Genomic DNA, 26,643 nt, shown 5'->3' on the forward strand with positions numbered 1-26,643 from the left:
TTACTGGAAACTAAAGAGTTGGTAATTCTTATTTGTTTTACTTGCTCCATGAATCGTGATTTATTTTGCCCCTGCCTTATACCTTGTCCTTTAAAGTACATTATCACACAACTTATAAAGAGAAGTATTTGATTTTTTATTTTCAGTATACATAAAATATTGTTTAACTTCCGATCAATATACATACATACTTTCCATTATATTCATTGTTCTATAGGAAATTTGTTTCAATATCTTTTATTTCCTCCTTATAGTTAACTGTTTACATTACTTAAGAAATATAATTATCTCGGAAAGTGTACTCACCTTGTGGTTAAGGTTTAGGATTCGACAGAATTCTAAAATAAAAAATGGAACGTTAATCAAAACTGCAGAGAAAATTGATAAAAAAATAATGTCAACCATCACCAACACTCGCATGGATTGCAAAAACACCATTTGACAAAAAATGTCAAATTGCTAAGAAAAAAGATTTTATAGTGTGTTATTAAAATGTTTATATCAAATAAAGTTTAAAAAAAATTCATATTATAACAAGTTGGTTAATATTATAAGAATTTCGTCTTAACAACGGATATTTTCTAATGCTTTATAACAATTTGTCACACTGTCATTTGGCCACGGCCAACTTGTTATAATAGGATTTTTTTTAAAACTCTCTTTTTGTTATAAAATGGTAAATATCTCAAAAATTAATGATTTTAGTTGTCGGGAATGCTCTATAAAAATGATAGAACACAAAGTGTATTTTCAGTTTTTAAAATAAAATATAGGGTGATTCATTTAAAAAAATTGAGAAAATTATGTGCTCGAGCTTTGGCTCGCCCTATATTCAACTGCTGCAATAATAAAGAAATAGCACTTTCTCGTAAAACCGTACGAATATCAAAAAGTTATGCCTGCAAAAAATTATTGTTAAGTTGTTCTGTTTAGGCGATACAGGACGCTGAAATGGGAATGATTCTCGTATACAATTGACTATAACTTGATATATTTTTTCATTGTATGAATGACATAAAAAAATTGTCTGTCTAGTAAATGTAATCCTTATCTTGTATATGTTAGTTAGCTTATTTGTTTTATTTGTCTGTTATTGTTTATCCTTAAGTTCTTTGTCTGGAATTTATATTTTGATTGCTCTATGTTATGTAGTATTTATATTTTTATATTTAATGTTAGTTTGACTTTTTCTTTTAAAATTTAGTTAAGGTTTTCTGTTTTACCTTATCCTATAATTGGGACTTTGTCCCGTTGGATATTGTAACTTCTAAATAAATAAATAAATAAATAAATAAATAAATAAATAAATAAATAAATAAATAAGTAAATAAATAAATAACTTTTGAAATACCCTGTATAATAATATTAAAATGTGCAGCTTTAAGCCGGCTACCATTTTTGTAAATAACTTTTTTTGATATCAAAGGAGGTATCGTACTTCGACGCTCTAATGCCGCATCCTGTACAATAGAAATTTTCTACACATTATATGTATACTTACAAATTATTATAATTTTGTACCTTTAGCAGGAAACTTTTTTAGGGACGCCTGTGAAATTCATTAAATTTTATTGCTAGGCGTTTTTATACACGTTCAAATGCCTTCGGAAAGACTATACTAGTAACTGCTCCAAATTATTGGTCTCGTGGCGTGTAGTGGTTTGCGAAGGAACAAGAGTTCGTATACAGGTGAGCACTAGAAAACCCAACAATTTACGGCGGACTATTATGCAACATAAAACTTAAGTGTGTATACACGTAAACGCGCTACATTTATACGTTTACGATCTTACTACGTCTGTTGAAATAGAATTCAAGGAGTTGTTTTACGATAGACCATTGTTTGCGCGGTGCAACACACCCTAAAAGGACAAGCCGTATACAGGTTTCTTTCAGACGATTGCTGGTTCTTATGTTCCGATTACAAGACTAGTAACAATACAAAGAAATTTTCTTCTCGATAATGGCCCCTTGTTGCATGCGTGTTACAGGCGTCGTTAATGCGCATTAAATTAAGTCATGTGGAAATTTCTTTTTACCATATCACTGGACAGGGTGTTACAGTGGCTGTAAGGTATATCGTATAACACTCTTCTTCATTTAATTTGTTGTTTCGCCACAACCGAAAGAATTTAGAAATTAACGAATTAGACCCTCGTACCAAAAGGTCGATTAAGGGTTGTTTTGTGACATTTTGTTTTAAATGACTAAAAATCTCACAGTGAAAAAAAATTTACATTTCGAAATTAATTTATTTTCATTCGCAAAACTGGTGGTATTTTTACTATTGGAAATGTTCAAGGAATCGTTAATATACCGCTAGATGTTAGGAAAATGTGTTAGGGAGCTATACACTCAAAGTGTAACAAATATTGACTACCGCTGGGCGCAGGTATGGTCCGGTCGGAGTTCACTGAGTATAACGATACAAAAATTGTTGTTTTTTGAAATATGGACACTAAATAAAAGTTATTTTAGATAACTTTCAATTGTTTAAGTTGCAGACAATGCCCTCTTGCCGACTTTCTCTTTACATTTCAGCGGTTGCCACGGGTGGAATTCATAATTATATCTCAAGCCGATAACTAATTTAAAGGGATTGCTCACGAAACACATAAAGACCCTCTCAGTCTCGTGTCTTGAGGTATTATGTTCCTTCCCTGCAGATAATTAAATGTAACAAAATCGAGACGAAAAGAAAAAATATATTAACGCTTAATTTTAAAAGTCTGCGGAGATTTCGAGCTTCGCTGGCGCTAGCGGCAACAGGCTATGAGCAGCCTGGAGATAATTTAATCAAACCTCCATTTAAGTTAATTAGGAAAATCCACGTGCTACTTAAAAATTTAATTGAGAATAATTTTCCGCCATAAAATTCGGCGCTGCACTAATCTTTTGAGTGTTTTATATTAGCGCTCCGAGGCAAGCGAGAAATGTAAACGTTAATATTTTTTGGGATATATCACATGGTCTTTATGAATAAATAGTTATTTACACCATAAAGGAGGTAAGTAAGTCGATGATGATTTTGCGCCCGAGCGGAGCGAGGGCTGGCAATAGAGTCCGAGACTGGTAAATTATACTTAACTGCTACGTGGTGTATAAAATTTTATTTGCTTCCACAGTTCTTTATGGTTCATGAAATAAAGATTATTCTATGATTCCTAATAAGATTATACAATTTTTGAAACTTGAACATCCTGAAACATATACAGGCTATTCATTCCGAAGAACATCGGCAACGTTACTGGCTAATACAGGAGTTGATGTATTAGCAATTAATAGGCATGGTGGGTGGAAATCAGACACAATTGCAAAAAGTTATGTTGCTGGCAGTTTAAGTAACAAAAATGGAATAGCCAACAGGATCCTTTACAATGACACTTCAACTCCAGGTTCTAGTAATACGTCGCATCATGCTGTTTTAATGGAACTGTCAGATAATATTGAGCCTCCGGTGACTGAAATGGAGCGGTCAAATCATGCTGATACTTTACTCCAAGTACAAAAGATGCTATACAAACCTGTGGTCCTATCGTAAAAGTACCAAATTTGAGGAGCAATCATCATTAGATTCTTATCCAAGTACAACTTACTCTCAATCTTATCATCTTTGCTGTTTTGATGTTTCTCACAGTTCTTCTCAAATCAACAAGATATAACTTTTATGTTTATAAACTACTTAGAAATTTAAATGTCGAGTTTTCTATAACAGAGTTGGTACTCTATTCAGCATGGACACGAAAAAGTTGGAACTACTTTTCCCATTAGAAAATTACTTGTACTGTGTTTCTATTGGATTCAACAGAATGCATATTTTAATCTGTTGACCCTGATCGATACCTTTCTTCAGAACAATATTAAAAACTAGAGCCTGATGGTAACTGGAATTGGTTTGAAATTTGGATTATAGTTCAAGTTTTTACCTATGTTTTCAAATATCAGGTAATTTTAAGCCCTAGCCAACTTAAAATGATTTGCTTTGGTTTTTATAATTAATAATAGTTAATCTATATTAATTATCTGTAGAGTATTACTAAAAATCTTCCCCCCATCCCCCTCTCTTTCTTCAGAGTTACTTGAGCTTGGTAAACTGGAAAAAATTAAGTTGCTAGAATATTTTATCAAGTTCATTTACAATACTTATGTCATTCTATATTGTGTAATCTACTGACCTATCTACTTAAATCTACTATATCTTCGATCTTCAATTCAAAAGAATCCTTTTTCAACTTAAATGATTATATGAAATAGTATAAACATACTAATGGAAATAATAACTTTGAATTTACGTATTGAAGTGCGAAAGGTAAATACATAACTTTAAATATTTTGGCCACAACTTTTGGCTCGACATGTTGTTTAACAAATAAAAGAGAGAGCAACACCTTCATGTTTACCGTTTAATCTCGGCCTTTTAGGAGCCTAAGGAAAACGTAAAATTAAATTTACGCTGGTAAAACCCACACCAGAGTACCAAATTTGTAAGCAAACAAGTATTCGTGAGTCACACTTTATATTCTAGTACGAGTTCCATAACCACATACAAAAGAGTACAAAAATGGAGATTCAAATTGATTGTGTCAACAAAAAGGCCTGTCTTCGACTTAGTTTGCATCTGTTTGTCGTTATTTTACATGGCTGTTAACTAAACAATAAACGTGGACCCATCCAGCGGTTGTAAACGTGAGCACATTCCAAAATAATTACGTTATGTGCTTAATTTTTTGTTTAGACAAGTTGGTGTTAACGTTGACTCCGTGCAGTCCAGGAAATACGTTAAAATATAATATCCTTTCTACAGTAACCCGTCATCACCTAGATTTATAATTGAACATAAAATGTTAACGCTTCAAATTAAACGATGGGGTTCAAAATAATTTATAGAGCCACATTTAGGAGAAATAATTATTTTAAACCTTGCTTGTAATATCAAACAATGACATTTAAGAACGATATAATATATGTCTAATATATTTTTCTTAAAATCTATCTTTAAAAATAACACTTTTACTACGTTTTTTTATAAATTAATTTTACTGGAGTATTTTCTTCGTTATTATATTATTTAATAGTTTATCAATAAATCAACACAAGATTCTCCAAAAACTCAGTTGTTTTTCCATATAGAAGCATTATTTCCAAATCTACGGAAAAGCAACCCACAAATAACTATGCAAAATTCTGCTCAGTTTTGGTATTTTTAGTCAGGTCTTTGTGGTGCCGATCTATTCACCAAGTTACTTAACTTCGATAATAAACAATTTCCAAAAGGATAAAAACAGTTTGTCGTTAATATTTGTTGAAGCTTTTGAAGCTCTTGTTTGAAGAGTTTGAACTACTGCTTAAATAGTCAAATAATTTTGAGGAAAAAATTATCTGAGAGTAGAAACTGCTATCGTATTACACCTTATGTCTTTCCTATCACCAAAATGTTTTTCTTCCATTATTTTCTTTATATTCACTAACAGAAGAAGATTACTGAAGCCAATAAAATAGTTCGAAATTCGCCCGTGTTTCAAAAACAAATCGTTAATCTTTCAAAAAGCTCCATACAGCTCCCACCAAATCTGCTGGAATTATACTGCAGACCGCAGTTTTGAAAATTTTCTGGAATTCCCTGAACGAAGCCACGATTAAAGACAACCATCAGACAAGGCGCGAATAGATGTCCCGCAATTCGTCTATAAAGGCATGAACGCCAACAGACCAGAACAGGAAGGTAAGAGAATCTTCATCCCCCTTCTGAATTTTGGCAAAATTTAATAAGCTCAAAAAATTCGATCTCGAACCACAGCAACCAAAATAATTTTCAGGACTCATAAATCTTTGGAGACGGACACTTTCCTACAGAGGCTTGGTTTTCCAAAGGTCCAATTTTTCAAATCTGGTGCGTAGCTCACTACAGAACCCCCTACGGAGATCCTAAGGGATACAAGCTCCTAAATCAGGTCATACACAAGCCATTTAAGGAGGCAACGTAAACTCAAGTTCTTAAAGCTTTCATACAAGCTCATAAAGCTTCCATACAGGCTCTCCAAGGAGGCCACACATTCATAAACTTTAGTGCCCTAGCACAGTACGACATAGACAATGATAACAAAGAGACAAGAGACATAAAACAAAATGCTCAGTGCAAAGGAAGGTTAACTTTGTACATAAAAATTATGTTCTCTATGTAATAAAATTACCCAGCATGGCAGCTGTAACACCTTATTTGCGCACCCGAGGGTTAAAACCTAGGGATTAGTTCGATAGAAACTGCTGATTTCAAAGAAATGAATCAAAACTGTAGTGAATAGAGGTATATTGCTGTCAATCGCTGGCACGTGCATTATAATCAAGTTTTCCATGGTATTAAATTCATAGGTAGGTATAAGTTTCGCGTATTCCTATTACCGTAACAGAAGTGCATTATAATTATTTTCAATCATGCCTTCAATGCAGGATAATTGATACTCCTGTTAATAAGGACAATTGTTATCGCAAACCCGTCCACCAGTAAATAAATTACTAGGTAATGTAATACAATTTGGTCGCAATGACATCACGTATTACAAGTTGAGGCGTAGCGTGGCTCAGCGGGGTCGCCGACCTTCTGTTGACATTCCTAGAGCATAAAATTGAATATGATCTTTTGCTGAACACATTACCTCGCAACACGAATATGGTAACAGGAATCGATAAATTATTGACTGTCTAATGTTATTTGGTACGTACACCGAGTACTGCGTGTTATTTTTGCAGGCTCGAAGACTCCTAGTTTTTTGCAGAAGCCATTGAGATTCGTCGCCTCACGAAAACTGTTTCTAAAATGTCCCTCTGCCAGCGTTTGATGGACTTTGGTTGTACAGGGTGGAGAAACGGAGAAATGTTCATCTGTGCATGAAGTTCTTTAGCAAAAATTATGATTTGTCTGTTACATTGGAGACAAAGTTTTAATCAAACAAAGATCTTCGTGTTTGGGAATATACTTATTCCGCTGTTTATGTTTGTGGCATTGATGACTTACATGCACTAGGTTTTGTGTACTATGAATTGGTACGTACATATACCAAGCTCTTCAAGTATCTCCACAAAAAAAACAAGTCAATCAGTGTGAGGTCCGGAGGCCAAGAAATGAAAGTGCTATGATCTATCCAACACTGTGGGACATTCGAAGTGTGGAAGTGCGAAAAGTAAACCCTCCATATGATGACTGAAGGCAAATCAAAAGTGGTTTTCACATAAAATTCACTACAAATTTTTTGCTCAACAGCCCTAACCAATGGGCAACTTCTCAAGTACTCATAGAGAACTTCTTCCTCGATTTCAAGATATTGTTTTACGAACTGATCATGTGTCACGAAGTCTTTGGAGAGATTATAAAACTACTTCTGTTTCCAATTATTACGTCATAATATTCTTGAGGAACTAAAGTTGCCATTGTTACCATTTTGCATCACAGTCTTATTTAACACGTTCGTATTTGTCAGCTAACTACAAAACAAACGAGAGTGTCAAAGATATATACTTGATGTATGGCTCTACGATCTCTCTGAGTCTTATCATCTGACTTCCATCAGATAGTATTCCACAGAGTTAATAATGGGAATTAGGATACAAAGAAATAAATTATATATGAGCTCAAATTAATGCATCAATACATCAACAAGCTATTTGGTTTTACACTATTATAGATCGTGAAATTATTTAATCGATATTTCAGTTGCACCACAGACAATATAGTTTCGCCCAGCTATATTGTCTATGGTTGCACCAACCATATAAAGATTAGAAAGCCTCCACCTCATGAATAGGATGAGAGGTACGAAAAAAAAACAAAATTTCCATTCATAGTATCAGTATTTAAATAAATGCATACTGGTCAACACCTTCATGAAGCCTTCATAAAAAAATAGTAAAAAGAGAAATTGGAAGAAGATAAAGACAGATGGCTGGGAGAAACATCAACCTTGATATGAAAACTAAAAGAAGGAAAAGTTGACGTGGAAAATAGATAAGCGAAGGTGGAAAAGAACGTCTTATCAGTTCTACATATCTTATGTGAAATTTAAAATAGAACTTTTGAATTACTAAGAAATTTTCTAACAATGATTGTCCACTCGCCAACTGTGTCAAAACATGAGACCAGCTGCACGACTATTCAGATACTCTTGGGCATACCAACTATTTAAGTATTCCATTCACATTATATTTTAATTATAGTTTTATAGCATTAATTGAGAATCGTTTACATATTGTGCCATTATGCTAAACGATTACGCTTCGGACGTATAATTTTCCTTAGGACAATAAAAAACTGCATACGAATGCGAAATTGCATTTGCTAACTTGCGTTATCAATGGATCAGTTACATTTATTGGGTGTTGGAATTGCTGACATATAGACAAACATCGTTTTTGAACATACTGTCACTGTAAAATTAATTTCACCGCTTTTCTTTTATAACCAAGTCGTTATCGTTAAAAAAGCAAAGCCTTGATGCTGCTTCCCAGGGAAATTATTTATTTAAATATATAAAAATGGTACTGAACGGAAAAATTTCAACTGATTCTATAAACTGATTTCAGAAGAGAATCGATCAGTCTTGAAATAAACCAATTAATGCATCTAAAATTCTTTTATAATTAGAATTAGTTGTCTCGATTGATTTCCCTAAAGTAATATTAACCTATTTCTGATTTATTTTTAAATTCCGCCTCTGTTGTAACCCGTAGTGAAAATATTTACATTAGCGATTCTGGTTTCCGGAAATTCCTCAATCTGAATTACTTATCCTTCAGCAAACTAATGTACTGTCAATGACAACCTTCAATTGCTATCTTCTGAAAACTCTGTTACCGGTGTGTCTTAAAAAAAGCCAGCGTACATACGCCACAATTTGCATTAACCTTGCGAATATGGTTTTAATTTGTTGGTATCACAAGTGGTTCGTAAATTAAACAAAGTTGTGGTTCGGAATGGCCGGCCTTGACCTGCGGTACTTTATGAAACGGAAATTGTTGGGGAACATAAAAAAACAATGGCATCAATTTACATTGTTACAGACCCGCAATTGCTATTAAACTACATTGGCTCAGCTAGGTCAGAATTGTTAAAACTCATCAATTCGCAGAAGATAATTTAATTCACAGTATGGAGGATGTTTTCCACTGCTATACAGGGTGGATATTATTCCGATAACAAGGATCGTGATCCTTTAGGACTTATCACCTAAACGGCATAATTTTGAAACACAGAGTAGGTATCCCATTTTTTGAGATATAAGTAATAGTATAAATTCACTGGAATGGTATACCAAAGAGCCCCATTCAAGAGTTCATTTGATTCGCAACAGAATTTGAAAAAAAATATATGTCTTCAATTTTATTAAAATAAACGTACCAGTCACAAAAAAATCGAAAAATAATTCTAAAGCAATTTTCTTAACAAAAGAGTTTACTTATAGGATGTTTTATAGTTCCTAATGTTCCTGTTATAGTACCCTTACTTTTCTGAAAGGAAATGTTTGGAAACTGTTCCCGTATTTTGCGGACATCGCTGAAGCGTATGAAATCCCTGACAAATGAATAAATTAGCAACTATTTAACAGGAAATGAGATCATGACTAGCAGAGTAGTGAGTAATAAAAAACTAGTATTACCCTAAATACCAGAACTGACTTAATTTCCCATAGAACAGTCCTTTCTTTTACAGTTACATAATCTTTTACATATTTTTCAATGCATACTATCTATCATGTGTCATGTTTATACATAAAATTGTAATTGAAACTATACGTCGCAGAAATTGCTACGCATCAACAAAATTAAACAATATGCAATTCGTATTTTCCATTGGACACGTGCATTTTTATTCCTGTAATTAGTAGTTTCCTAAAAATGCATGGTTGCGCATATGCAAATAGATACAAGCCGTACTTACCTAGCCGTACTTTGCATACCTGATAATTAGTATGACTTACAACGCCTTCGCAGTCAAGCAGAGGCGGGCTCGATTGAAAGGTTCTTATTTTCCGCAAATAGAGGAAACACAGGTTCACCAAAAATGTTATTTACGTGCACGCAATTGAAATAGTGCAATAGTGCACAGACGAATTGCTGTAAAATTTTATTTATGTATGATAGAAGCTTCCAAAATAGGAAACCTACGCAGGCTCCTAAAAGGTTTCCAAATTATGGATATCCACAAGCTCCAAGAAGCTTCCATATTTCAGGTACTCACAGGAGATCTTGAAACCAGTACTAGGCAAAGCAAAGCCTAAAAAGACAGACTAGAGTAACCATACTCGAGGTGTCGCCAAAAACATTTAGTGCAACTAGGCTCAGTTGAAAGCCTCCAGTAAAAAGAAACCTGTAGTTACCGTGAGATTAGGGCGCAACGGATATGAAATTTATCATAAGTATTTACAATTGGGACCCAAACAAGTAAAACATAATAGATTTTTCATTTACTATAATGACGGTAGGCGCACAATAAACCAGCTGGCATAAACAGTTTTGCAACAATTCCCCAAAGAGTTGCTGAATACTTAAAACACCCAGATGCATTCAGTCACACTGGCCATTGCTTGAATAGGATATCGCCACCTTCCACGCTGACAGTGGAACTGATATTGAAACACTTAAATAAATTGAAAATTTCAACTAGTGGCACTATACATAAATTTCGTGCTGTTAACTTTTAAAATTGTACTTTTAATAGACATTGTGTCTCAAAAGAGAGAGAGAAATTTCATTTTTCTTTAATTTGTTGTGTATTTTTCAATAAATTAAATCAGCGTTCAAAGCACAATTAAATTTCAGCAAAAAAAATAAGATTTGATTGTGCTTCTAGATTTAAAATGCATTGTAAAATAGGTAAGTACCAATACAAATTTTTAAGTTACGCCGATATTGCACACGTTCCACAACGTCGCGTTAGTTATCTCAGATCGTGTTATTTATTACCAAAAACTGGAAAATTGGTTTGAAGGGCCATGACTGATAGAGCATAAGGGAATTGCCATACAGTTACTGTACAGTGAATTATCTCTTTTATCAGCATCAGCGTTTCGTAGGTAAGTCAATCGATAAAAAAGATAACCTTAATTTCCCATAGCAACAACGAATGTGGTGAACAAGCAGAACTGTTCTACTATACTACGAACGCTACAACAGTGAGTAAACTTATCACTGAGTCATGCATACCTTCAGTTCATTCTAAATCATTAAAGTATTCCGCGTGCACCTTTCACAGTCATCACTGAAATAATGATGGTTCTATTTGTTAAAGAATGATTTGGTTCGAGTAGTGTTTAAGCCCCATAACACGTCTAAAATCTTTAAAGAAATGATTATCTGCTAACAAATCTAAACCGATTATTCTAGTTCTTTGATTTCTGCTTCGGACGAAGTAGAAGAGAGGTGTAAATGAATATTGTATGTTTAGTATCGATTTCAAAAAAACCTTAGTGTACTTCTTTACCATCGTTGTCTTACTTATTCTATTGTCATTGAATGGTGGAGATAGATCATTAATAAAGTTTACTAAACACACTAATACGAATTATCTATACAGGGTGTAAGAAGTTTGACTGCCATTTATTCAGTATGAGATAGAGTAATCATAAACGAACAAAAAAGTTGTATATTACAGGGGAGTAAGATTAACAGTTTTCAAAATACAGCGAGTATTAGTATTGGGGAGTTTCATGACAACATGACTACAGCGCTTATGCATACCAGACTTGTCCTACGGAAAAAATGTAAACATTACTGTGAAACGTTTAGTAAATTGTTTTCCAGTTTTTAAATAAATAAAATAAAATGTATTGATTTTGTAGTACGAAGACAGTGTTGTGCTTAAATTTTAGCTCGAATTTTAGTAATTATGAATCTCTTAAAACAAGAACTTTTAATCAAATTATGAATTTGAAAAATCTGTAATTAAAGTACCCAAAGATTCACGACGTCCAAATAATCATACGTATTAAAAATAATTCAGGTACCTACTTACCAAAAAGCAAAATTCCAATAATTTTTAAACGCATAAGTACAAAACAAACTACAACATATGCTCAAAATGTCCACCACCATTTTCAATACACGCACGACACCTTCGAATGTAGTACGCAAAAAACACTCCGACACGGTCGAATCCAGATACCAACTGAATTGCGTATTGGTGGTTGCTGGCCACCTTAGTACCTCGTGTTAATAAACCGCCAACAGGAACAGGAACTAGTTTTACCCAACAAAAGTCCCACACTAAAAAAACAGACGAATAAAAAATACACCTCACTATACATACACACTACACACTTCAATAAGTAATTAGTTTCGAAAATCGATCTGTTTTTGTTTTCAAAACTGAGTATGACGTTTTTTTTTTTCATCATATTTACATAAACATATTTGTTTGGGCATACAAGGTGTCTAGTGTAAAACTCCCCACCTTGATATTTCAAAAATTTAGAAAGATGTCTGCTAAATTGTGACCAACTTTTGTAGTTGGATCAAGATACGAAAAATAGTTTCCGAGATATTTGAATTTGAATATCTCATGTTTTTTCACCTTTCTATGCTGTAAAAAAAAAAGGAATTTCAAATAAGTATTATGTTATATTATACATATTTGTTTAAACGAAATTAATTATTTATAAAAGAAATCAGTAAAGCTTCAGCCTTCAATTTGTGACAAATTGATTTTATAAAGTGAAATAAAGTGAAATAAAGTTTGATAAAGTGAGGTTAAAAAATTCGCTTAAATAGAAAAAATATATTTAAAATTGGCTAGTTGGGTGGCTAGTAGTAGTTTGGTATTTAAATAATTAAGTTCCAGTTCAAAACTACTAAACGAATAGATTTTTTGGTTTTACGTATCATTTCGAATATGACAATTAGTGTGGAAGAGTCATTTGGCCTACCCCGAACGTTTATTGTTTTTCTACTACACTAAGTATTTCCTCAAGTCCAATAAATAACACCAAATCCAATTCTAGAACCCGTTTTGTGATACGTATTATCGTTTTCAATATACCTTGATATTTTTTTTACCCACGTCATTCATNCTGAGATTAGAGTGCAACGGATATGAAATTTATCATAAGTATTTACAATTGGGACCCAAACAAGTAAAACATAATAGATTTTTCATTTACTATAATGACGGTAGGTGCACAATAAACCAGCTGGCATAAACAGTTTTGCAACAATTCCCCAAAGAGTTGCTGAATACTTAAAACACCCAGATGCATTCAGTCACACTGGCCATTGCTTGAATAGGATATCGCCACCTTCCACGCTGACAGTGGAACTGATATTGAAACACTTAAATAAATTGAAAATTTCAACTAGTGGCACTATACATAAATTTCGTGCTGTTAACTTTTAAAATTGTACTTTTAATAGACATTGTGTCTCAAAAGAGAGAGAGAAATTTCATTTTTCTTTAATTTGTTGTGTATTTTTCAATAAATTAAATCAGCGTTCAAAGCACAATTAAATTTCAGCAAAAAAAATAAGATTTGATTGTGCTTCTAGATTTAAAATGCATTGTAAAATAGGTAAGTACCAATACAAATTTTTAAGTTACGCCGATATTGCACACGTTCCACAACGTCGCGTTAGTTATCTCAGATCGTGTTATTTATTACCAAAAACTGGAAAATTGGTTTGAAGGGCCATGACTGATAGAGCATAAGGGAATTGCCATACAGTTACTGTACAGTGAATTATCTCTTTTATCAGCATCAGCGTTTCGTAGGTAAGTCAATCGATAAAAAAGATAACCTTAATTTCCCATAGCAACAACGAATGTGGTGAACAAGCAGAACTGTTCTACTATACTACGAACGCTACAACAGTGAGTAAACTTATCACTGAGTCATGCATACCTTCAGTTCATTCTAAATCATTAAAGTATTCCGCGTGCACCTTTCACAGTCATCACTGAAATAATGATGGTTCTATTTGTTAAAGAATGATTTGGTTCGAGTAGTGTTTAAGCCCCATAACACGTCTAAAATCTTTAAAGAAATGATTATCTGCTAACAAATCTAAACCGATTATTCTAGTTCTTTGATTTCTGCTTCGGACGAAGTAGAAGAGAGGTGTAAATGAATATTGTATGTTTAGTATCGATTTCAAAAAAACCTTAGTGTACTTCTTTACCATCGTTGTCTTACTTATTCTATTGTCATTGAATGGTGGAGATAGATCATTAATAAAGTTTACTAAACACACTAATACGAATTATCTATACAGAGTGTAAGAAGTTTGACTGCCATTTATTCAGTATGAGATAGAGTAATCATAAACGAACAAAAAAGTTGTATATTACAGGGGAGTAAGATTAACAGTTTTCAAAATACAGCGAGTATTAGTATCGGGGAGTTTCATGACAACATGACTACAGCGCTTATGCATATCACGTGTGCACGCAGCAGACTTGTCCTACGGAAAAAATGTAAACAGCTGTTATTGTGAAACGTTTAGTGAATTGTTTTTAAATAAATAAAATAAAATGCATTGATTTTGTAGTACGAAGACACTGTTGTGCTTAAATTTTAGCTCGAATTTTAGTAATTATGAATCTCTTAAAACAGGAACTAACTGTTCAATTTACGTGTTTGAAAAATATAAAAAGTACCCAAAGATTTACTTTGTCCAAATAATCATACGTATTAAAAATAATTTAGGTACCTACTTACCAAAAAGCAAAATTCCAGTAATTTTTAAACGCAAAAGTACAAAACAAACTACAACATATGCTCAAAATGTCTACCACCATTTTCAATACACGCACTACACCTTCGAATGCAATTTTCGCGCACTCGCTGGAAAACACCTCAAGAAAAGGAAATAGTAGTACGCAAAAAACACTCCGACACGGTCAAATCCAGACACCAACTGAATTGCGTATTGGTGGTTGCTGGACACCTTAGTACCTCGTGTTAATAAACTGCCGCGCCGTTGTCACATTGCCCGATAATCAAGTTCCAGTTCAAAACTACTAAACGAATTGATTTTTTGGTTTTACGTATCTTTTCGAATAAGACAATTAGTGTGGAAAGTCATTTGGCCTACCCCGAACGTTTATTGTTTTTCTACTACACTAAGTATTTCCTCAAGTCCAATAAATAACACCAAATCCAATTCTAGAACCCGTTTTGTGATACGTATTATCGTTTTCAATATACCTTGACATTTTTTTTACCCACGTCATTCATCAAATGAAGCTGTGCTCATCCAATAGCAATTTTTAATGCTTCTCTGGATTTTTCGTTAACTTGAAACTGTCTGTCGTTTATGCGTAGCGCGTTGTGTTGTGTATTTTTAATTTCTTTCAGTCAATGGAATTTATTTTAACACAATATTTGTTCCGATCTTCATGTTTATGTGTTTGAATCAATGCGTTCCACGGTATTTCAAAGAACTCAACCATTCATACAAAACGTAAATTTATCTGGTTCTATTTTTGAGGCTTTACCTCTAATAACTACGAGTGTGAATAGATGACAATAATTTCAGATATTAAAAACGTTATTCAGTTTGATAAAATAAAGGTTTAAGTACAGAAGAAAGAATATATGACGATAATTTGAATATCATGCCAGATTTGTACTAAGAATGTAGTACTCCAAGTGAAAAGTAAATTCCATGCATTTTGTATTTACTATACTTATAAATAGCCTTCAAAACTTTAATGGTTATGGTATTATCCAATTCTGTTTAACCCATGCGTTGTTTATTTATAAAATTGGCCCGACAACTATGTCACATGCACACCCACAACCGTATAATCTGCAAAGGTGGGAACTAGCGCCAAAAATAAAAATACATTCCGTCATGAGAACGTTCTTCCCATGAATGTTTTTTGTAGTACGTCGCGTCTATTTTCGTGGACGGGCGTCGGGAGTCCAGCAGGAGATGATGTCCACCTCCAGGCCTGCGAGAGACCTGGCGGTCGGCCGAGGAGACGATTCACGTAATTAACGGGTGCGGCCAGGGATGCCAACTTTCCAAGACAAATTTATCTTCTTGGTACACAAAAACTACTACACAAAAAATGCAATTTTTTTCTATTTTGCACTAAGTCAAGTGTGACAGTTAATATGAATTTTTGGTTGTTTATGGACCAGGATAAGGCGTAAATATGGTGGCAAGAACAGAGGCTTTGAATACTAAGGTTGCAGATCAATAAGAACAACAATAAAACTGTTAAGGGTGTGAGTAATATTGATTTGGTAGAAGACAACGTCTGCAGGTTCTGCCAGGAAGAAGGGGAGACGGGTGTTTAACTGCTGTGAGAGTATGAAGACCTATGAAGAGTGCGCTGTTTAGTGTTTGGAAAAGAAAACTCGAAAGCTATATGAAAGAGCTACTATCAAAGTTGTGGAGCCTCATTTAGAAAAGGAACTCTAAGATCATGGGGATCATCAATATATTTGAGGATGGTCACAGTGAAAGGACTCATGAGGACTCATATTCCACCAATACTATAACTGAAGTGATTTTTATGATCCCTCGAGGAAGAACATTTGGAAGAAGATTATGAGTGTGCCACTAAAAGGGATTTGCTTTTCCCTTTTATTGGACTCACATCAGAAAGTAAGACATGATTTTGGCAAGCGTAAAAAGTAAAATGACAGGCGTCGTCCTTTTGGCGAAAACGTATGTCTAGCTATAAGCTACCTGCGCTGGCAACCCGGGATCAGTCACTACTATTTTTACCCACTCAGCGGAATTATGTACGCTTTTACAAATGAAAAACAGTCGGCTTGCATAAATACACCAGAGGTCATTGGCGCTCTGTATAAATACCTGCAGCGGCTAGTCGGATTCGTTGCCAGCTCGCCTGCAATTCATTTCCAATTTTTATTAAACCCGGGGAACGTCTGCATAGCCCGCTCGTCTCATTCAGTTTTATTTTATTGCGCGAGTTGTCGTGCGATGTCACTTACATGAGCCGAAGCACTTCCTCGTATCTTGTTTCAGAAATAACTGGCTTGTAATTAACGGCGAACTTAGTACAAACGGGGCTGCACCCGATACATGACTTGCTCACCGTTTGTTTAATATACAATTTGAATAGTTTTGGTCAAGTGATTGTATATACTTATTTTAAGAATATATTTGGATATAAATATTTATCAGAGATAAAAAATATTTTGTTTCAAACTCACAACACCTAGTACAACATCGTTCGTAAGTTTAACCAACCGGACATAGGTCGGTTCGGGACTTATTAATGGACCTCATCACTATGTTGTTTGAAAACGATCCAGCTGCTTTAGTGTCTTTATTCACAAGAAGATGTGTATACACGCGTAAGTGCTGGCTCCATCTATCGTGCTATTTCCCACCTACGCCATTCTGTGGCCTACAATTTTCTTTCAAGAAAACATTAGTTTGATTATAATATGCTACATTTAGTACAGGCATTACAGTAGGATCACCCTCAAAAACTGACTGTAAGAATATTCCATGATAAAAAGGTATGGATCGTGTTGGTGAATCAGATTATGGTTCGTGCCGCAAAAAAAAAGTCAGCGTTAATTTTTTATAAGCAATAAACAGGTGAAAAAACAGGTTTTATTAATTTTTAATATAGAACTTCTGCATTTAAAACAATGTAATTTCTACAAGATATCGGCGCTAAAAATCCCTTTAATTTGAATGGTCGCACGTCAAAATCGAATAAATAGTTATTGAGTTATTGCAAAAAAAACACTAAAATAAGCCATTTGTTAATTATTTAATAGCTTTAACAATTTGCGAAATATCAATTTCTACCATTGTGTAAACTAAGCGTTTCGAAGGGATAAAATTATGGTTCAAATTTGGAAGAAAAATATTGAAAACTTTTTATGTAATAGCAATTGTTATTAAAAATGGGAATTTTTTTTAATAATTTCTATCAATTGGGGGTGTCGCGCAGCATTCAGCAAGGCTCGTTCTTTTCGTGAAGTGTTCTAGTTTCATGCAGACCCGTTTACCTGATCATTTTTTCAATTTAAATTGTTGAAATATCGCTCCAAAGTAATCGCTATATATGGCTTAATTAATGAATGGAATAGCTCCCGTTGTAAACGCGATCGTTATTGTTTGGCAATATTTTTGGCAACATCTCATCTCTCTCCCCCCACCACCGAGCCGCGAGCTCCGGTCCATAGCCGCAATTTCATCTCGCGTTTGGCGGTGGATTCAGGGATGCTGTTTTAATGCTAGTAACATCACGATTTGTTTTAAGAAACTTCAATTCTCCCTTTAAACATTGCTGAAAACGGCACCACAAAAAGTTAATAATTAAAGGCGTGAAATTTTTTTTTAAATCCTATCTGCTCCCAGGGCATTTAGCAAGTTCATTTTTTTTTGTAAATTCGTCAAAAAATTCAAGCTTTAAGAAAATATTGCCAAACAATAACGATCGCGGAATATTCTTAGCGTCAGTTTATGTTCATTTTGGACCATTCTGTTGCCAGAATGCCTGTACTAATTTGTCTTGAATCATTCCTACATTAATACTAAATTTTAAATATATAAATATATTTAAAATTTTTAAATATATAAATATATTTTAAGGAACTTAGTTCTGAAACAAATATGTTTGCAGTCTATAATGAACTTTAAGAGAAATTGTAGCTAAAGTCCGAGATAATAAATTTCAAAACTATAAAAGATTTGAATTAAATTATATATATTTGCAAATAATAGATCTTAGAAAAATTATAGATTACAGCAAATATTTCACATAGTTTGACGAAAGTATACACATTTGAATGGAATAAAATAACACTTACGGCAAATAATTCCATTTAAAACTATCTGCTCATTTGATCCAAATACTTTTTTCAGTGTAGTTTTTTTTTGTTGTCCAGCAACCATTTTATTGAAAACTTTTAAGAACATGCATCTTTTCAGTATATTTAACAATGTAATTGATATTCCACAACGACAAATAGCAAAAAGCTAGTAGGATTATGTGTTATTTCAGTTTTAGAAGAATTTCATTACTAATATAGAACAGATCTTGATTTCATAAAAATTCACATTCATGATACCACTACATTTTCAGTGCATATTTTCTATCTTTGACAAAACTATGTAAAATAAATTGCCCTTAGATCCATTGCCCAAAATGTAGCCATTAGGTAATAACTAGTTATCTCTTACTATATTTACAATTATATCTAATCTTACTATCTGGTAAACGATAATAATTTTCCATTGCTCATCGTTTATAAAAAAATATTCCCCGTTAGGAACTGTTCTAAAATTAGACATAGTTTCTATGAAATAATGATTGTAGTAGACTCCGAATATGATAAGCATTCGATGGGTATTATCTGTATCGGGCCAAGAGGAAATTAGACGACATTAGGGTATCTGTAAAAATGCGTCAGCACCCGTTATCACCGCTTTATCATCTTATAGTATACACACACACACACACACATTGTTTAACCATATACAAACATGATATATTTATTAGTTGTCCGTATGTTAAGTCTAGGTTCCCATATCGAAACAAATCTGTAAATTATTGGTTATATATTTCGAATTTCGCGCGAACATGATAAAGCAAAAAGAAGCTGTTCGAGACGATCCAAACTGCCCTCCACGAGAAGCAGAAGGTTGTTTAGGTATGGTAGGTTTTAGGTATGTTTTGAAAATTTCCGTATCAAATCTCCCAGCCGCCCCAAATACCGCAGCAGATATTGCAGGAGACCGATAATGTCGGCACAACAGCAGCCGACGACGCGCTGTAAAGTTGAAAAAATCGCCACAGTTTCGAATTTCAGAAAATATAAGCTTCTCCGAAAACGGGGAAATCGTAATAGAAAACCACACTACCACTCCAGAGTACAAGTCCGTCACCCGTTCCAAGCGACTGCAATACAGAGATGGGTAAAATTATCCAGACCTAAGGTGGACTTCACTATAGGGCCTTTGGGGACCCATCAAGGCGTGTGATTGAACGTCGACCTTGGTGACTTGCAGTTCAGGAACCAGGATCGGGACCTAACCAGTACGTGTAGTAGGACTCAAAGATTAAAGCTTTTAATAATCATGTATTATTTATTGCAAACACATATTTTATCAATACATCAATTATTCGATAGTTCAAAACATTCGCTGTATTTGGCTTACAAGTACACTAAAAACTACACGCAAGTAATTGGATACGTTCTTCAATTTTCAGAATCAACTCAACCGATAAAATTATATTATTGTTATTGTATAGATATCACATTATTTATATTTTCATTTCGTTAAAGCAACTAAACAATGCGGTAAAGCTCGATTTGTTTAATTTAATGAATGAGATTACTCATTCCGCTAATAACAGCTCTTTAAACAGAATTACTCCTTACAAAAAGAGCAACGAGAATGTGGATTACGGTAACGCAACTATAAACAATTCCTGTAAAGGCTAATTGAAAAATTACTATGTTTTCAATTAAATTTAAATTAATTTCAGCAGACTGTGGCGCACTTGTTAACTAAACAGATGACTAATGCTTGGAGCAGTGAGACTGACTAATACGATACTGTTTATACGCCGCATTTGCGTTGATATTGTGCAACAAATAATTCTATTTTATTGTGCGTGATAATTATGTACAAACATGATGCTAACGAGCTCTATTTTATGTATGATGCTGTACCCAGAGAGGCAATCGTGGTTATCGGAAGCTTCTCTCATAGTACCATCTACTGTGGGTACTATTATGTAACTGTTACACAATATTATTGTTTCGAATGGGATCATGTACATTCACTGGCCAGAGACTTTTGCTCTGGTTATAGATCTGCAAGATACTAAAGTCGACGTTCGATCGCGCTTCATGGTGACTCTACCATTTCTCGGAGGCTGCTCTTCGGTATGGATTCTAACAATTGGCTTTTCCTAATTTGGACAATTCATATCTATTGACTTTCACGTCGTGAAGTCTGGTTGTTATTTTATATGTATGTAAAGCAACTCGATCTCCAACTGCATACATAATACACATCATTAATCCGGAAAAATTAATAAACGTACAATATAACATCTATACTTAACCACTAGCAATTTATTTCGCTTTATCTCTTTATCAGGTTGATAGAGTCTAGCCAAAATAAATAATTACCTAATTGAAAATACATCTTTATGTTTACTTGTGATCCTAAAATATACACCAGCTACAAATATGTTTTTAATATTATCTCAATCAAATATTTCTTATCGGCCAACTTTTGAGTAAAAATATGGCTCAAGCCGCCTTAGATCTGTCATAAATGATTTGCTTCTTCCTTGTTTAGATATATGTAATGGACCATAATCTCCTGACATTAATTTATTCGACAGATAAGAGAATAAACCAATACCGCTCTGATAATAATTAACTGGTACTTATTTTTTTTTATAAAAATTACTATGTGAACAGTATTTCTATTATCAAGATATTCCCAAAAAATAATTAAACCGTCCTGAACTGGCAAATATCAACATTTAGGCTATATTAAGTGTCAGGATATAGGACATAGTAGGAAATGAAAAAGCATATGAACTTGCAAATAAAGGATTTGAAACGTTTTTTCTAAGACAGCGCTTGGTATTCCTACAAGGAAATGTTAAATGAAAAAGCATCTTTGCAATATGGAATTGATAGTTCAATCTTCCATGGTAGTACCTGAGAAGAAGAATTCACTTGCTTATCCTGGGTATTCACAAGATGAGACAAAAAATTAATAAAGTTGCTAAAATCTATATAACTTGGGTCTATGAAAGGTTGATTCATGTTTTATAAATAATCACATACATATTTATAGATAAGATGATCTAAACAAGCAAAATTTTTCTTTGTATTTTCTTTAAAACAAGAGTTTTCTAATTATATTTTTGCTATTACCTTCAAACTTCTATTTAAATTCATTAATATTTCCAAATCACGACACACAAAAAATGTACATTTATAATGTAATGGAATCTACTGTATACTTTTGCATATTTTGATTTACTAATACGACTATACATAAATTATTTGGGAAGGTGTAAGTGTTTTGTCACTGTATTTTTGACATAGCACATGAAGAATTCCATAAAAATAATGCATAACTTTGTACCACTTAATAAATCCTAAGTAAGATCATCAAAACAGAACTTTGGATAAAATAAGGAATTACAGTGCAAGTCATGAAAAGACATGAAAGAAATATGCCCCAATGGATTAGAAGACATTGCACAGCCAACATAATTCACTATTTTACAGCTGGTAGAAGGAAAACTCGTGGTTGGTCTTGAATTTCAGATAATGCAAGACAAATAGAATCATGCATATCACGTTGGGTTGCAGATAGTTGTACAAAATACGTCTGTAATCGTAAACACAGGTTTTCTATTGCACTTTCAAAGACGTTACTATTTCCCACAATGCCAGTCAGCACAAAAATACACTGAGAGATAAAAGTAGCAATGTAGCAATGTTAAATGATACAATATCTAAATATAGTAGGCTCTCCAAGGAAGGAAATAATAATCATGCATCCATTTTTACACTTGCGTTATCAGCTTGTTTGTCCACATCATTATTTATCTAGGTGTCTGTATGGAACAAACAGATATAAGGTTAAATAATATATTTACACAGCGAGACGTATCGTGCAATGCTAACTTCAGCCTTCATAAATGATTGCATGTCACGTGACCAATAATTTTGTTTGAAAAGTAGTTTTATTTCCTTTTTTATTTTATGAATACTGAACTTTTTGCTAATTTTTCCTATTTACATGATTTAAAATTCTGTTAACAGCTTTTATAACGTAGCAAAAGTTTAACTCAACTAAATTCCTTTTAATTGTAATAATATTGGACACGTATCAATAAGATTATCTCCCATTTTTTTTTAGAATATTGAAAAATTACTACTGAGATGCTTTATTTCTTTAATCTCGGTGGCAATGTCCAAATAAGATTATAATGGCTTCGACAGCATTCCACAAACTAGTCTTTTCTGTCTAGAATGGAGCAAACGCCCGTAACAAGAACCTGGAGGTCGCCTCTTTCACTGTTTCAGAAATATCGTACACAGAGAACAATAATTATTCATTGATCAATTCCGAATAAATTCTTACGCAAATCAAGTAATTACCTCCTACGGTGCATACATTATTATCGATTCCGATATCGTCACAATGAATGCATTTGTATTAATCGGATTTGAATTATAAATTAATAGACCAAATGTTTGATCAGATATCGTGGAAATAAATTATCGTGAATTACTATGTAGGTCTATCTAACTACATAATGACAGTCCCCTGAATGACTGTGTGCACATGAGATTCCGCCCATTTTATGAAATAATTTAAATTTGATTTAAAAATGCCCTAAATATATTCGTTTAAACCGAACGGCTCTGTAAATGCAACAAATAATGGTGAATATGTCAAAAGAGTAGTCGTTATCTGTCTAATAGCAGTATAAAACAGGCAAACCAAATTAATTTTAGTCCTGAAGGTCCGCACTAGCAAAGTAGTGAAGAGGGAAACTAAGACCTGCATTTCCATTTCATTTTACATCAAGCGGCCTCTGTTTTAATTATTTACATATCAAGTCAAAAAAATTAAGCAATACACAGGGTGTCTTTAAATGAAGTAGCAAAAACGGTACCAGTGAATGTAGAGCCAAAATAAAAGAATTGAAGTAAAAATACCTTATATAAAAGTTGCACCCCTGAGCTAATATACTGAGATAAATTACAAATTTGAAATTTAAAATTTAAATATAAGTAAAAATTAACAAATGTCAAATAATGACAGAGTGAAGGGAGATGGCAGAGAAAAATTCAATGATAGGTTAAAAAAATTTTGGTAATGTAAATAAAAATAAAAATATTAAACAATAATTCAGGGAAATTAATATAAAATTTGTCAGTAGAATATTAGAAAAGTAAATAATAGATAATAAAGTGTAAAGTGAAGTGAAGAAGAAAAAAAGAGAACATTATAAGAATATAAAGGAAGGTGTAAGGAACTTCAGGAATAGTGAGGATCAAAGAAAAAACAAAAGAAGGGAGAAAAACTACTAGTTACAAAAAAAAAGGAAAGTGAGAGAAGTCAAATTGGAAGAATAAAAAAGTTGGAAGTAAGTGGAGCAGAATAGTAAAATCAAAAGGATATTAAGTACAAGTAGATGCATAGAGGAGACGATAATGTAAAAGTAGAGTATGAAAATAAACTTCAGGTATCTAGTTGGTTAGCAGTGTGAGAAAATAACTCAACTCCTACTACTCAAGAAGAGAAAAAAAAAGGTACTTACATAATTAATTTGTGAAAGTCAATATCAAAGTATCAACAATAAGTTACAAATTTGACAGCTCTGAACATTTCAAGTTATTTGAGAATTAATATAATATATGTAATATTAAAGACCCTACCTTAATAGTGCCATATTCAAATGCATAGACAGTAGAAAGACATTGTGAAGTTTCACTGGAGGACAAAATTAATTTGACAGGAACTGTCAAAAGTTATAATTTACAATTAGTTAACTTAGTGTTGAAATTTTAGATTAATAAACTATTACATGCAAGCATATGCAATAATATGTGTAATAACTTGAGAATGGAAACAAAATAATTTTGAAAATTTAGTACATGTAAAAAAATTTTTTTTACTTTATAAAGTTGATTACTTATATATGAAAATAATTTAGAATTTAGTATTTCGTAAATAGTGTTAACTGAGGATTATTGTTTACAATTGTTTGTAGAAGTACAAGAAATATTGGAATTGTTGGAACCATCATTGAACTAATAATTTATAATATAGACATAATTAATTTATGATTCGAGTTTTAATTTTGTTGTTTCGATGAATTGTGCTATATTGTTACTAGAACTGACCCAGAGATGAGAGTGGTTTGAATATAAAAAATTATCAAAGTATAGTTCTTATAATAATTTCAATTTAATAATAATAATAATAGAACTTAATTCAAATAAGTAATTTAATTTAATTTCGATAATATTATACATACTTATAAAAAAAAATAAAAAAATTGTTTCTATTAAAATTAATATTAAAAGTAAATTAAACAGTTTGCAATTATTACAATACCCTCTTAAAGAGGGGATTGAAATTAATATTTTAATTTTTTTCTTTAACATAGGGAATGCTAGAGACACGAAACTTGGTATGAGCATCCTACTAATAAAGAGACAACTTTCAATATTTGTTCGATCATTGGCGTATTTTATAAAGGAATGAAACAGTCAACCACATTGCAATATTTTATTAGAAATTTTTTATATGAAGCAAATTAGATGCGTCATCGTTCACTAAAGGAGTAATAGCGAAAATTTGTAAAAATAAAGTAGGCGGATGTCAACAAATAAATTGTTATTTATATTTTATATATTAACAAATTGACTCTTTGTCAACCAATAATTAGTACCAATTGATTAATTTATTATCAGAATAATTATGGCAAATAATATTTATACCAATGACGAATATGTCGACATGCTCCAAGTGTTTTTCGAATCCAAAAACAAAATAGTAACGCGGCAGTAAGATTATACCACCAAAGACATCCAAACAGACCGATTCCTCATAGACAAACATTGGCCTCGGTGGAAAGAAGGCTTCGTGAAACTGGTAAAATTCAGCCCAATCGTGAGGGTGCCGGAAGAAGGCATAATGTCCGAACTGTTGAAACTGAAGAAGCTATATTGGAACATCTAGAACGAGACTGTGGTACAAACACAAGGCAGGTGTCCAGGCAACTGCAAGTTTCTCACAGTCTTGAGTGGAATGTAGCTCATGAAAATCTTTTATACCCTTTTCACCATCAACCCGTGCAAGAATTGAATGACCCTGATTTACCTAACCGCGTGGATTTTTGTCAATGGTACATTAATATTTCCAGGCATGACTTAAATTTCCTAATGAATAGACTTTTCACCGATAAAGCAAATTTTCCTAGAGTAGGTGCAGTAAACCTTCATAATGTCCTTTAATGGTCTGAAGAAAATACTCATGAAATATTTGTTTCAAGATGTCAACATAATTTCAGTTTAAACATTTGGATGGGAATTGTAGGAAATACTCTAGTAGGTCCTTTTATTCTTCCACACAGGCTTGGAGCGGCCGAGTATCTTAGATTTTTGAACGAAAATCTTCCAACATTATTTGAATCGAATCGCTGAATAGGTCGTGGTGGTGATGCCCCTGTTTGTTGGCCTGCACTTTAACCTGACTTAACGCCTATGGATTTCTTTTTGTGGGGACACATAAAAAGTATTGTTTATGCCACTAATGTTGCCTCCTTAGAAGAACTACGCTTAAGTATATTTCAGGCAGCAGATGACCTTCGCTATAACCAAGAACTATTTGTGCGAGTGCGTTATAACTTCAATAGACGTATTAGGTTATGCTTGCAGCAAAATGGAAATTATGTCGAGAATATTCTTTAAATTTAATTTTGCATTTCTTGTTTTTCGTTTGTGTTAAATTTTATTTCAGATAAATAACTTTACCTAATACATGTCCCATAGTCATAAGTTATCAAACAAATTACCAGCTTATTTACAGAAAGTGTCAATTTATTCATATTATAAATAACAATTTATTTGTTTTGACATCCGCCTACTTTTTTTACAAATTTTC

At 33.0% G+C, this 26,643-nt stretch overlaps 1 protein-coding gene across 4 annotated transcripts in view; it reads right to left on the bottom strand.

Annotated features, from left to right (window-relative positions):
* The window catches only part of LOC108907953 (leucine-rich repeat extensin-like protein 5), a 158,495-nt gene that overhangs the window by 130,940 nt on the left and 912 nt on the right, over window positions 1-26,643 (bottom strand). For 2 of the 4 annotated variants that reach the window (XM_018711822.2, XM_018711821.2), the window contains exon 2: window positions 307-338. The exons of the other annotated variants lie outside the window; for them this stretch is intronic. The gene's annotated coding sequence lies outside the window, so the exon portion shown is untranslated. The remainder of the gene's footprint in view (window positions 1-306; window positions 339-26,643) is intronic. 4 annotated transcript variants of the gene reach the window in all.

The sequence above is a fragment of the Anoplophora glabripennis genome, unplaced genomic scaffold (genome assembly GCF_000390285.2).
Source record: "Anoplophora glabripennis isolate ALB-LARVAE unplaced genomic scaffold, Agla_2.0 scaffold78, whole genome shotgun sequence".
In the NCBI taxonomy this organism is placed as follows: domain Eukaryota; kingdom Metazoa; phylum Arthropoda; class Insecta; order Coleoptera; family Cerambycidae; genus Anoplophora; species Anoplophora glabripennis.